We start from the raw sequence: 14,098 nt of genomic DNA on the forward strand, positions 1-14,098 counted from the left end.
CAGCCATTTCTATCTCTTCTCTTTCTTTTATGCTCTCACTATTCCTTGTGTCTCACTACTCATTTCTAGTTCTTCCAAGGAAGAGCTCGGAGGATTCTGAGCATTTAAAAAATCTTTTTTGGCAAAAAATTGAGGGTAGTAGTAACTCTGAAGTTGATCCTGTATACCCCCATTATTTAGTATAAAAATAAACAAAACAATCTATATTCCCTTGACCTTTTCTCTTAGAGCTAAAAGGAGTTGTCAGGAGGCCTAGATTTGTATTTAAGGTGAATGTGAAGAAAATGATACTATATAAGATAAATTATTCAAGCTTAACAAATAACATCAAAAATAGTCAATTTTATAAACAAGTAAATAAAATAATCTCTACTGTATAATATGTAAGCAAGCTTTTAGGCTTAACTTATTCAACAAACATTTATTGAACACTATTTTAGATCCTATACAGGATACAAAAAAGTATGTTCTAATATCAGCCCTGGATAAACTTGCCTTCTGGCTGCTCCCACTCTCCTCCATATCTCAAATGATTAACAATTTAAAAAATAGTATTCAAATTCTCAATAAGATGGTGAACTAGACATTTTCTCTTCTTCTCATGACCTCCTAAATCTCTCCAAAACAAAATTAACTGCCCAAAATAAAGCAATATCAACTGTTTCCCTAGTCTAAGATATCAAAAATCCAAAAGAAGGTTTAAAAAAACCCCTGACAACCACAAATTAAAACCCAGGAACTCACTGATCTTGAGCTTACTCTTCCCCCTCCCCCAGTCTTCAAAACTACCCCACAGTGAGGCCACACAAGTAGACCCAAGGACACGACATAAATCAAATATAATCTCACCTTAAATCAAAACTCACCTCTATACTCTGCCCCCTCCTCCCTTTTTCCAGTGTTGCAGAGATCTTGACTTTAGACTTTGAATGTTTCCTTAGCAGCTTACTTGGCTACAACTCTATAGGAGCAAAAAGCCTGCAAGAAGCTACAACTTGGAAGTCCCAGTGCTGCCAAGCTCTGAACAGCCAATAACTCTGAACAGTCAATGTTGGGTCAAAGATTTAAGGAAAATAGAGAGTGAGGCAAGTTATTATGACAGAATATTGTGGATATGGAGAACTGTGCAGTGCTCCACCAAACCTTAGGGGGAAAGCAATGTATCCAGCTGAGTCCATTTCTAATCACCCACAAGTCAGTTGGTAAAGAGACCTAAGACAGATGATTTTTGAACTGCTTAGCACAGAAAGTGGCTAAAATTATTGGTGAATATTGACTCATTTTTTAAAAAATCCTATGAAATACATAATAGAAATGACTTACGAAATCATTGAATCAAGTAGAATTTATACAAGAGATGCAAGCATAGTTCAATATTAGGAAAATAATCAACATAATTAATCATATTATAAATGAAAACATTCCAAACCACATGGTCATGTTGATGGATGCAGAAAAACCTTTGACAAAGTACAACACTTTTATGCTAAAAATCCTACAAAGTTTAGGCATGGAGGAGACTTAAAAAATATCATAACTAACACCAATCTCTCCAAAACTGAAATCAGTCATCACATGCAGTAGGGATATATCAAAACCTTTTCCAATAAATATGGGAATAAAGTTAGGATGTCTATTCTTATCATTATCATTTAATATAGTTCTGAAAATACTGGCAATAAGACAAGAGAAAGAAATTAAAGGAATAAAGAGAAACAGGAGATAAAACTATTGTTTTCTGATAATATATTTTTCATGGGAAACTCCAAGGAATCAGCAAATATACTAATTGAAAAAATTAATAACTTTGGCAAAGTTGCAGATTACAAAATAAGTCACCCCAAATCAATGGCATTTCTATATAATAATAACAAAACACCAGAAGCAAGAATAGCTATACGCATAGCTATGGATCAATCTCCCAATGCACATAAAAACTTGTAAAGATTCTATTAACACTCCTTAAAGTAATAAAATATACATATAATATATGCTATCTATAATGTATTAATATAATATAGCTGGAGGAATATTTAGTCTTCCTGGTTAGTTCATGTTAATATGATAGAAATGACAATACTATCAAAATTAATTTATAGGTTCTATAGTATAGCAATCAAATTACCAAGAGAATATTTTATAGAGCTTTTTAAATTAATAACAAAATTATCTTGAAAAAACCCCAAAGATCCAGAATATTGAAATAATAATAAGTAAGGATACAAAAGAAATAGTACTTCAAGAACTCTGATTATATTAGAAAATAGAAATTATCAAAACTATCTGGTATTGTTTAAAAAAATAAAAAGACACAATGAAACAAACTAGATAAAAGGAGAATTCAATAACTCAGCAGCTGATAAAATATAAAATGTAAGATAATCAGGGGAAAACTTCCTATTTGATTAAAAGTGTATGTTCTGGGAATATTGGAAAGCAATTAAATAGAAATTAGATTCAGACCAATACTTTACACCACTCTCCCAATATATTCTAAATCAATATATAGCCCTAATATTTAAAATAATTAATAAAAGTTAATTAATTTGAATAAAATCTAATAATTAATTAATGATTTAAATTTTAAAATATTTAAAAATTTAAAAATATAATTAGAAAAGAAAGCGGTCATTTACCTCTCACAACTATGGTTAAAAATGTATTATTAACCAAACAAGAGACAAAGGTAACTACAAATGATAAAATGGATAACTTTGATTCCTGACTCTGAAAAGTTTTCACGCAGACAATATTAATGTAATCTAAAATAAGAAGGGAAGTGGAGGAATGGGGGGAAAATCTTTATATCAAATTTCTCTGATAAGGGTTTCCTATTCAAAATTTAGAAATAATATATTTATTTGTTGTTATTTATTCAATTCAATCATGATTGATTCTTCATAATCTCACTTGAAATTTTCTTGGCAAAGATGCTGGAGTGGTTTTCCATTTCCTTATCCAAAATATTTTACAGAGGAGGAAACTGAGTCAAAAAGAATAATGTCTTGCCTGGGCTCACAGAGCTAGTTTTTGAGGCCAAATTGTAATACAAGTCTTGCACTCTATCCATTGTGGCATCTCGCTGCCCAAAATATTTATATAAATAGTGTAGATTATACATGTACTAATCAATATACATCTTTCCATAAAATATATACATTATCTGTATATACACAAATTGTTTATTGTGCATATATAACATACAAAAACACATGTACATGTGTAGGTATATATACATAAGTACATATGTGTATACATATAGATGTGCATATATATATATATATATATATATATATATATATATACACATATAGTCTTTTGGCTCTACTTAGTTCATTCTGTATCGTTTCATAGAAGTACTGCAACATTTATCTGAAATTTTCATATTCATTGTTTCTTAGCTTGTGATAATATCCCATTTGTTCATATGCCATAATTTGTTCAGCCATTACCCAATTATATACATCCTATGCTGTTTCCATTTTTAAATACTGAAAATAATTTTATTATAAGTCTTTTGGTATAATGTCTTTCTTGTTTCTAGTACCTTCCTTAGGATAAAAACACAGTGTCCATTAAATTCATATACCACAAGTTGTTCAGCCATTCCCCAATTGATGGACATCTCCTCAATTTCTAATTCTTTTCAATCACAAAAAGCTGCTATAAACATTTTTGTACATGTTGATCCTTTCCCCTTTTTTATATCTTTGAGATATATACCTAACAGAGTTTTGCTGGATCAAATTTTTATAGCTTTTTTGGGCATGTTTCCAAATTGCCCTCTAAAATGGTTGGATCAGTTCACAAATCCATAAATACTACCTTACTGGCCCAGTTTTCCCACATCCCCTCCAACATTTATAATTTTCTTTTTTTGTCATCTTAGCTAATCTGAGAGGTCTGAGGTAATACATCAGAATTGCTTTAATTTGTATTTCTCTACTCAATAATGATCTACTCAATAATAATGAATATTATTTTTATATCATAGATAGCTTTAATATCTTCCTTTAAAACTGCTTGTTTATATTCTTTGACCATTTATCAATTGAGGAATGACTTGTATTCCTATAAATTTGACTCCATTCTCTGTATATTTTAGAAATGAGATTTTTATCAGAAACTCTGACTGTAGAAATTGTTCCCCATCTTTCTGCTTACCTTCTGATCTTGGCTGCATTGGTTTTGTTTGTACAAGTACTTTTTAATTTAATGTGAGCAAAATTATCTATTTTGCATTTCATAATGCTCTTTCTTTCTTGTTTGTTCATAAATTCCTTTTTTTCTTCATAGATCTTGTAGGTAAACGATTCCTTGCTCTCCTTATGGTATTACCTGTTACGAACGAACCCATTGCAACCTTATCTTGATAGGGTGTGAGATGTTAGTCTATGCCTAGTTTCTGCCATATTATTTTCTCCTTTAACCAGCAGTTTTTGTCAAATAGTGAGTTCTTATTGCAGAAGCTGGATGGAGTCTTTGGATTTACCAAACAGTAGATTACTATAGTCATTGACTACTGTATCTTGGATACCTAACCCATTCCACTGATTCACCATTGTATTTCTTAGCCAGTACCAAATGGTTTTGATGCTTTGGTACAGCTAGGCCACTCTCCTTTTCATTTCCCTCCATTAATTCCCTTGATAATCTTGATCTTTTGTTCTTTCAGATGTATTTTGTTAATTTTTTCTAACTCTATAAAATAGTTTTTGAAGTTTGATTGATATGGCATTGAATAAGTTGATTGAGACAGAATTATCATTTTTATTATATTAGCTTAGTCTTATATTAGCTCACAGATTGTGAGGTTCTGGATTTTAATCCACTCTACTATGTTCTTCTATTTTATGGGAGCTTTAATACTGGGAAATTACCAGTATCAATTGCTCATGAGCAATTGATTTTTTCTAATTGTTTAGATCTGACTTTATTTCTATGAAAAATGTTTTGTAATTGCTTTCATATAGTTCCTAGGTTTGCCTTGGCAGGTAAACATCCAAATATTTTATATTGTCATTATTTATTTTAAATGGATTTTTTCTTTCTATCTCTTGATGCTGGGTTTTGTGGGTGATATATAGAAATACTAATGATTTATATAGATTATTTTATAACCTTCAACTTTGCTAAAGTTGGAAATTATATAACATAGTTTAAGTATATCATCACAGTGAGTGTTATCACACAAAGAGTGATAATTTTGTTTCCTCATTGCCTAGTCTAATTCCTTCAATTTCTTTTTCTAAATGGGATTATATAATTCCATTTTTATTTCCTCTTCTGTAATTCTGAGAGATTTATAAAATATTAATCCATTCTAATTAGATTGTCAGATTTGTTGGCATAATAGCTTCTAATTATTGTTTTAATTTCTTCTTCATTGGTGACAAATTCACTCTTCATTTTTGATATTGGTAATTTAGTTTTCTTTCTTTTTTTCTATTTAAATTAAGCAAAGATTTATTTATTTTATTTTTTGTAAGACTAACTCTTACTTTTATTTATTAGTTCAATTATTTTCTTCCTTTCAAATTTATTAATCTTTCCTTTGATTTTCAGCATTTCTAATTTGGCATTCAGTTGGGGATTTTTAATTTGTACTTTTTTCTAGCTTTTTAAATTGCATACTCAATTCATTAATCTTCTCTTCCTCTATCTTATTCATATAAACATTAGAGATATAAAATTTCCTCTAAGAACTGAATCCCATATTGTCTCATTATTTTCATTCTCTTGGATTAAATTATTGATTGATTGTTTTCATGACTTGTTTTACCCACTCATTCTTTAGAATTAGATTATTTAGCTTCTAATTAATTTTTTATCTATCTTTCTATGGCTCTTTATTATACATAATTTTTTATTGCATCATGATCTGCAAAAGATGCATTTAATATTTCTGCCTTGTTTGGGAAAGGCAGTTCCCAATTTGATTGGGAAGTTTTATGCCCTAATATGGTAGTAATATGGTAGATATATATACTAATATATAGTAGTGATATTACTTCATTGTCTATGGTACCTTTCCCAAGATATAATTTCCTTCCTTATCTTTATTAAGGATTTTGTGCACATATAACAACTAACTTGACTATTTTTGCTTTTCCTTTGAGATCAGAATTGCTATCCTTACTTTATTTTTTTAAATTTCAGTTAAAGCATAAGGTATTTTGCTCCAGCCTTTTACCTTGTTTCTGAATGTATCCCTCTGTTTCAGATGTGTTTCTTTTAAACAACAGATTGTGAGGTTCTGGATTTTAATCCACTCTACTATGTTCTTCTATTTTATGGGAGCTTTAATACTGGGAAATTACCAGTATCAAATTACCAGTATCCATTCACATTCACAGTTATAATTGCTGTGTATTTCCCCCCATCCTATTTTCTCCATATATACTTTTCTCTTTCCTTTCACCCTGTCCCTCCACCCAGTGTTTTGCTTCTGATACCTCCCTTAGTCTTTTCTTCATTCTATCAACCTCTCCTTTCCTTTCTTACTTCTATCCTCCCTTCTATCAGTCAACTCCTTTCATTTTTCCTCCCCATTCCCTTCCTACTTCCCTAAAGGCCAAGATAAATTTTTATGCCCAAGTAAATGTATATGTTATTACATCTTTGAGTGAAATCTAATGAGCGTGAGAATCACAAAATGCTCACTCTTTTCCTTCTTTTCCTCTACTGTAATAGGTCTTTTGTACCTTTTCATGTGATATAATTTATACTATTCTACCTCCCCCTTTCCTCTTCTTCCAATACAATCCTTATTTTTTCACTGATTAATTTTTAAAATCATCACATCAAAGTTAACTTATACCCACACTCTTCTATGTGTATTCCTTCTAATTCCTTAATAGAGATACAGTTGTCATTTTCCCATGTAAGGCAGTCGACAATTTAATATTGTTAAATAAAATGTTGTTTTTTTCCCTTGCCTGTTTACCTTTTTGTGCATCTTTTGAGTCTTGCATTTGAAGACCAAATTTTCTGTTCATTTCTGGTCTTTTCATCAGGAAAGATTGAAAATTCTCTATTTCTTTGAATATCCATCTTTCCCTCTGAAAGATTATGCTCAATTTTGCTGAGTATTTGATTCTTTGTTGTAATCCAGACTGGAATGTCCTCTGTTTTTTTAAATGCAGATTTTCTATATCCTGTATAATCCTGACTCTTTGATATTTGAATTATTTCTTTCTGGCTGCTTGATGTATCTTTTTTTTTTTTTTTTGATCTGATAATTTTGGAATTTGGTCACAATATTCCTTGGAGTTTTCATTTGGGGCTCTTGTTCAGGAGGTGATTTATGAATTATTTTAATGACTATTTTGTTCTTTGGTTCTAGCATATCAGGACAGGTTTCTTTGATAATTTCTTGAAAGATGTTGTCCAGGGTTTTCTTCTCCTCCTCCTCCTCCTCGTCGTCCTCCTCCTCGTCCTCCTCCTCCTCCTCCTCCTCCTTCTCCTCCTTCTTCTTCTTCAATGAATTATTTTCTTCAGTTAGCTTTTTTACCTCCCATTTCAATTCTAATCTGAAAAGAGTTGCTTTCTTTAGTGAATTCCCACCCCTACCCCCAATTTGGCAAATTCCATTTTTTAATGAAATATTTTCTTCAGTCAAAGAATTGAGGGGCCTCTACTGCTGATCTGTGCTGTAGCTAAGAGCTTCCCACTAGATTGCCAGCATCACACATGAACTGGGCTCTGCTCACCTTTTAACCAACTGAGACAGATTTTTCCTAAAGACTTAAGTTATCTTAAGCTGGAAAATTGTTTCACTCCATATTTTTATGGGCTCTATAATACATTTAGAGCCTGATTTAGTATTGTTTCTGAGGAAAACTTGGGAGAGCTCAGGCAATTTGCTGGCTTCTCTCCATCATTTAAAAAATTATTATTGATTTTCAAGTCTATTTTATAAGATTAATAATTTATACTTCTTTTGAGAACTATTTAGTTGTATCTTTCAAACGCTCATCTTTTGGAAATTTTTTGTACAAAGATTTTCCCCAGTCTATATCTTTGCTTATTCTAGGTGCATTTACTTTATTTTCATAATTTTAAAATAGAACAGTCTACTTTCTCTCTCATATTTTCTATGTTACAAATTCAAGTCCTATCTACAATTTAAAAATATGTCTCAAAATTTTATTTTAGATTTTGCTAGTGCAACTTACATTTAGCTTATTCCATTTGGAATTTATTATACTATATGATGCAAAATTATGTTGTTTCTGACAAATTTCAGACAGAGTGCTATCCAATTTTTCCAGCATTCCTTCTGACTAAATCCCACCTTCTTAAACTGTGGTTCTTGACTACAAATGGGGTTGAGTATCTGAATGTGAAGGTTATAAAATTATATTTGACTTGTAAATGCTTGACTTGTATACCTATTTTATATACCTCTTTGCCTGGGGCAATGTAAAAATTTCTGAGGCAAAAAGGGGTCATAAGTGGAAAAAGTTTTAAAAAGTCCTGGACTTAAGTATTCTCTTCCTATTGTTATGCATTCTTAGGTTTTCTGAAGATTAGAAACTTTACTATAAGTGTTTGACTCTTAATCTTCCTTAACTAAACTAGTCATTTCTTTTTTTAAAATTTAGGATCAGATAGTTTTTGATAATCTTTTAAAATATAATTTGAGCCAGAATAACGCCAACCCTTTCTCTGTATTTTCACTTCAAAAATTATTTCTCATGCATTTTTTTGTTTCTCCACATGAATTTCATTATTATTTTGTCTAATACATGCAATCATCTCCTTGCTAATTATTGACACAGTGTTAAATACATAGATTAATTTTCGCATCATGATAATTGAATATTCCTTCACTTTTTAAAGGTAAAAGGTAGTACGATTAAGAGTAATAGGAGTGGTTTAAAAGTACCAAAATAATGGAGATATTTCTTGTAGTTAGTAGTTAGGGAAGTTTATATTAAGAAAATGGGCCTTGAAGCAATCACTGAAGCTTTCTCTTTTTAATATTTTCCAAAATTCTGTTCAACAGGTTGTTCATCATATCACATCACATCACATCAATAGATGTTCAACATCTACACATATATTATTATGTATGAAATTGAGACACACACAAATGTGTGTGCATTTGCACACATATTTTTGCAAGCCCTACATACATAACTCTTCTATTATTTTATGGTCACATATGTCCCTGATGATGTCTTTTATATCATTTCTTGAATACAACTCAACATTGGAAATAATAATATAAGTCACCATGCATTTTTCTCTACTCTGTGCTCATATGCAAGTATTATATACATATATATACACATACACACATATGCATGTATTAAAGTTCAGGTGATACTGTAGGTATTACCAAAAGAAACTTGACATTAAGAAGATGTAATTTCTCATCATGTAGCAGGTTAGGATTATTGAAAATGCTATATAGTTTCTTGAATGGGATACAGATAGCCTTCCATTTTCTATTAATATTGATATTATTGTTTATCTATAATTCCTGTATAAGATCCATGTATCAGAATGCTAACTTAATGGGCAACCAATACAAATGAATGCTATAATCTGGGAAAATATTCTTTATCAGCTTGGTTTTTACCAATGTATATTGCTTATCTCTTTGATAGCTTGGGCAGTTGGTGGTGCAGTGAATAGTACAATGGACTTGGAATCAAGAAGACTCATCATCCTGAGTTCAAATCTTACCTCAGACAATTTTCAGTTGTGCGACCCTGGACAAGTTATTTAACTATATTTGCCTCAATTTCCTCATCTGTAAAATGAATTGGAGAAGGAAATGGCAAACCACTCCAGTGTCTTTGCCAAGAAAATGCCAAATTAGGGTCATGAATCAGACACGGCTGAAAGAAACCAACAATAAAAAGCTTGGGATCTCATTGAAAACATTCTATAGTATTACAGAGCTTAATACAATAGACACAATGCCATTTGCAAACAAGAGCACCTGCAGAATCTTTATCTCTAGAAAATTCTTTTTCTGTTAAGTAGGACTTCTTAGATAAAAATGATAGACATCTTTGGTAAGCATTATGTCTTGCTCCTTATTGATAATCAGAGGAAAGATTAACAATGTAATTTGTTGTGGTTGTATTTATTAAGAAGTCTTATATAGGATCTAAATACATGGGAAATTGGTGGTGGTGGGGAGGATTTTCTATCAAATATATGAAGATTGAGTTTGTAAATACTAAGCTGGGTTATGCCCAGTACCTAGATGGGTTAAATCATTTACTATCTAAACATTTTCCATTAAGTCTCTCAAGTATAATTCTTTCTTGGAAAGAAAATAAGCAAAGGGGGAAAACAATTTGTTGTTAATGTACACCTAAGAGAATAGTAAAAACTAAGCCCTAAAAATAAGAAATAGATGATCTCCCAGAGCCATGTGTTCACTGATTCCCACAAGGCACTCCACCACAGCAATATCTGGTGAATTTTTATCATAAATTTAAGCAGAAAACATTTTCCATTTCTTGTGAATCTTAAAACAGACGTATACAATGGAAGAAGTGGTGCCAAGTAATAGAGCCTCTGCTGTGGGAAGCTAAATCCTAAAGCTTAAGTTTTTACTTAATGTTTTGGCATTTGTTGTATTTTTTCCACCTACAAGTTCTTTCTTTAATATGAACTATACATTAAAATGGAAATTTTACACTAAATGACAGATGTGTTATTGAATTATGTGTTATGTTCTTTTATCTTTTTAGCCTCTAGGGGGAACTGTCTTTTCAGCAATCCTTTCCCCAGAAGGCATTCTGTGAATGAACTACAGGCTTCATAAGGACGTTCCACAGTGTTACTTAGAGCTGGTCAAATGAAGGGTGGAGGCCTTCCTTAAGAATTGAAGCTGGCTCTAATGTATAAACAATTACAGCTGTGATTCCAATAATGAGTTACTGGAGAGACAACAACAATTGGTGGAGACAATCAATCTATTTTTAATAGCCTTTAGAAATGCCATACTTCTATAGAATACTAGTTCCAAATGTTGTAATTATGTCAGGAAGGACATAGTATTGTCATAGTAGATAGTGTTTTGTTTTCATAGGTCCTTAAAGAAATGATCAAACAATTTAGAGAAAAGTTGTTATTCCATTCTTCTGATTTCATGATTTTAAAATGTTATACACAATTAACTAAATAATTTTTAAACTATATGACATAAGTATTCATTTGTATGACAAATTAAATTTAGAGGTTGCATAGAATGTTAAAATACTCCTCTCCCTCCCTAGTTTAGCTTTATTCTGCTTTGGATCATGTTCTTAACATCTTTAATTTTATATTCCTTTCTGACAGGAAAGGGGAAAAAAGTTCTTTCTCATTTCAACATTTTAAACAATTTTAGAGAAGTATTTTCAAGTTGGATCCTTCAGAGATGTAACACTTCTATTTTGTAAGTAATTTTGGCCATTCACATAATAAACATAAAATATCCTATCACAATATAATAGTCTATATTTATATGACTCAAGATTTGAAAAGTGCTTTACATATATTGGCTCATTTGATCCTCAAGCCTGAGAGGTAAGGGTTGTTATTAATTCCATCTTATAGATGGAGAGAGGTTAAATGATCGCCAGATCATAAGCTAGTAATCATTTGAGACAGAACTCAAACTCAGGATTTGATCTTCCCTATTCAGATTACAGAACTCTATACAATGTGCTATCTAAATATTGTGTGATTTATGTCACTGAAATTTTTGCCATATACAATTGTGGGTTTTTATTTTAATAAAGTGGAAATCACATTACTACTTGAAGGCATCATTACAGGAGAACACCACCATATAGAAAAGATTGTCTATTCATGTTAGAACTTGGCTTATACCATAATTGGTTCACATACCATCTATCAACACATAATTCTAAATCTTGCCTATAGTCATATGGTTAGTATGTATCCAAAACAGGTCTTCTCAACATCAAGGCCATCCTTCAATCCAACTAGGTGATACTACCTGTTTAAAATATACAGGTTATGAGAACATGGACAAGTCATCTAACCACTTAATGTATCCTAGGAGTAGATTTCCAGAACAATTCTATCACAAACATATCTTTGATCTGAAGAGGTGTAGGAAGTGTTTGCACTGGAAATCGATCATAGATCAAATCACTGATTTGGACTAGTAAAAAAAAAAATCTAGTAATTCTCAGAATATGAAAATTAACATGGAAATTATATTTGGAATGTTCTCATTACATAAATATTTGGAGGATATTCCCTGATATTATATAGATGATTTCTAAGACCCATTCCAGTTTTAAGACATTAATATATATAATGATATATTTTATACATTGATATTCATCTAAACTTCTTATTGATTTTCAAATGCTAATTTTAAAGGAAGTAAACAATTCAACAATATAAAATACAAAACTTTATCTATGGTATTTATAATTAGCCTGTTTATATAATTTTATGTCAATTTTCATTTGACAATCTGTTGATAAATCCCAATTTTTCTTCTTTAATATTTTTCTGAGGGATGTTTTCAAAAGCAGAAAACTGAATACTATGAACTACTCTAGGTTCATTATTTAGTTTGAGTACCATATGCAAAATTTCTCCTTAGTTCCTTTTACATTTTAAATAGCTTTAATCAGTTACACACTGAAAATGAGGCATGCCAATTCCAAGTCCAAATAGTGAAAATTCTGGTATTAAAGTAAATTTATATGCATTGTTCTGACAGTGATCTCCATGCTCAGTTGAGAAGTCCAAGTGAGAGGCAATTCACTCATACCATTTAAATCCTAGACCTCCTTCTTTATGTCTTGAATAACAAAGTCTGGAGAATTATTTTGCCTTTGACTATATTCACCCTGCAAACGTTTAAGAGGAATAATAGGATACTTTGTCTTCTTTAGGATCTTCAGTTTAAAATGATAAATTCATTCAATCCGGGGACTGAGTCTTTAACTTCCTTTAAAAATCCTATGCCTTAAATTACCTAATAAAGTACATTTTCAATTATTCTTTTGTGGATTTTGTCCAGGTTCTATACTTGGGGTGAAGGAAGAATATGGGATGTTTAGAGAGCAGCAGTTCTGTGATTTTAGTTGTATAGTGAACTCCCATTGTAAGAACTCTTTCTATCTTTACTAATTGACACTTCTGTATAAGTACTCTGACAGAATTGCTTGGTATACAGACTTGTCCATGATTACATTGCTAGGATGTATTAGATGGAAGATTTAAACCCAAAAGTTGTTGACTGTGGGACTAGCACTCTAGCCACTATTCCATGCAATCTCTCTGGCTATTATTGGGTAAAATGAAAATATTTTAGAGTTGTCTATTTTCTTAACTATTAAATAGTTAAAAATTAATACATTTTATTTTTCCTAGTTATATGTTAAAACAATTTTTAACATTTAAAAAAAGTTTGAGTTCCAAATTCTATCCCTTTCTCTCCTTCCCCTCCCTGAAGTTTTTTTTTTAATAAAAAATTTCATAAGAGTAGAAGAGAACTTCATTTAAAGTTATATTCTAAGATTAGTTATATTTTCTATTCTCTGTTAGCATTGATAATGAAAAATTGTATTTCTTAGCTCAACAAGAGAAAAAAAGAATTATCAGGAAGCACTTAATCATAAATGCAAAAGGAAACAAGAATTCTAGATTAGTAGACAAAAAATGCAGAGCCTGGAGCAGTGGTGCAAAGGTTACCAGACATTCATTTTACTACCGAAAGAGGGCGTTTTCCTGGGAGTAACGGGGGAAGGGAAGCTTTAAAGTTTGCTTTCTTTAAAGTTAAGTGAAAGTATTCAAGCGAAGTGCTGATCTTTTGTATCTTTTTAATTTGTGTAATTTAAGTATTTTTAAAGTCTCACAGATGTCGAGAAATGTGACTCAAACAAATAATGAATGTTTTACGTGTATATATACCAATAATTAGAATACTAAATTATATTTGAACATGACTGGAAAAGCAAGGCTTTCTTGACTTGATAGTCCGGCCATTGACTTGTATGAAATTCTTTCCATTCTTGCCTTTTGATTTGCAAGAGATCAAGATTTCGGACCTGTTACCTTTCTCTTCTTCAGAGAGCTGCACTCTCCTTTGGAAAGGCGG

The sequence above is a fragment of the Antechinus flavipes genome, chromosome 1 (genome assembly GCF_016432865.1).
Source record: "Antechinus flavipes isolate AdamAnt ecotype Samford, QLD, Australia chromosome 1, AdamAnt_v2, whole genome shotgun sequence".
Taxonomy (NCBI): Eukaryota; Metazoa; Chordata; class Mammalia; order Dasyuromorphia; family Dasyuridae; genus Antechinus; species Antechinus flavipes.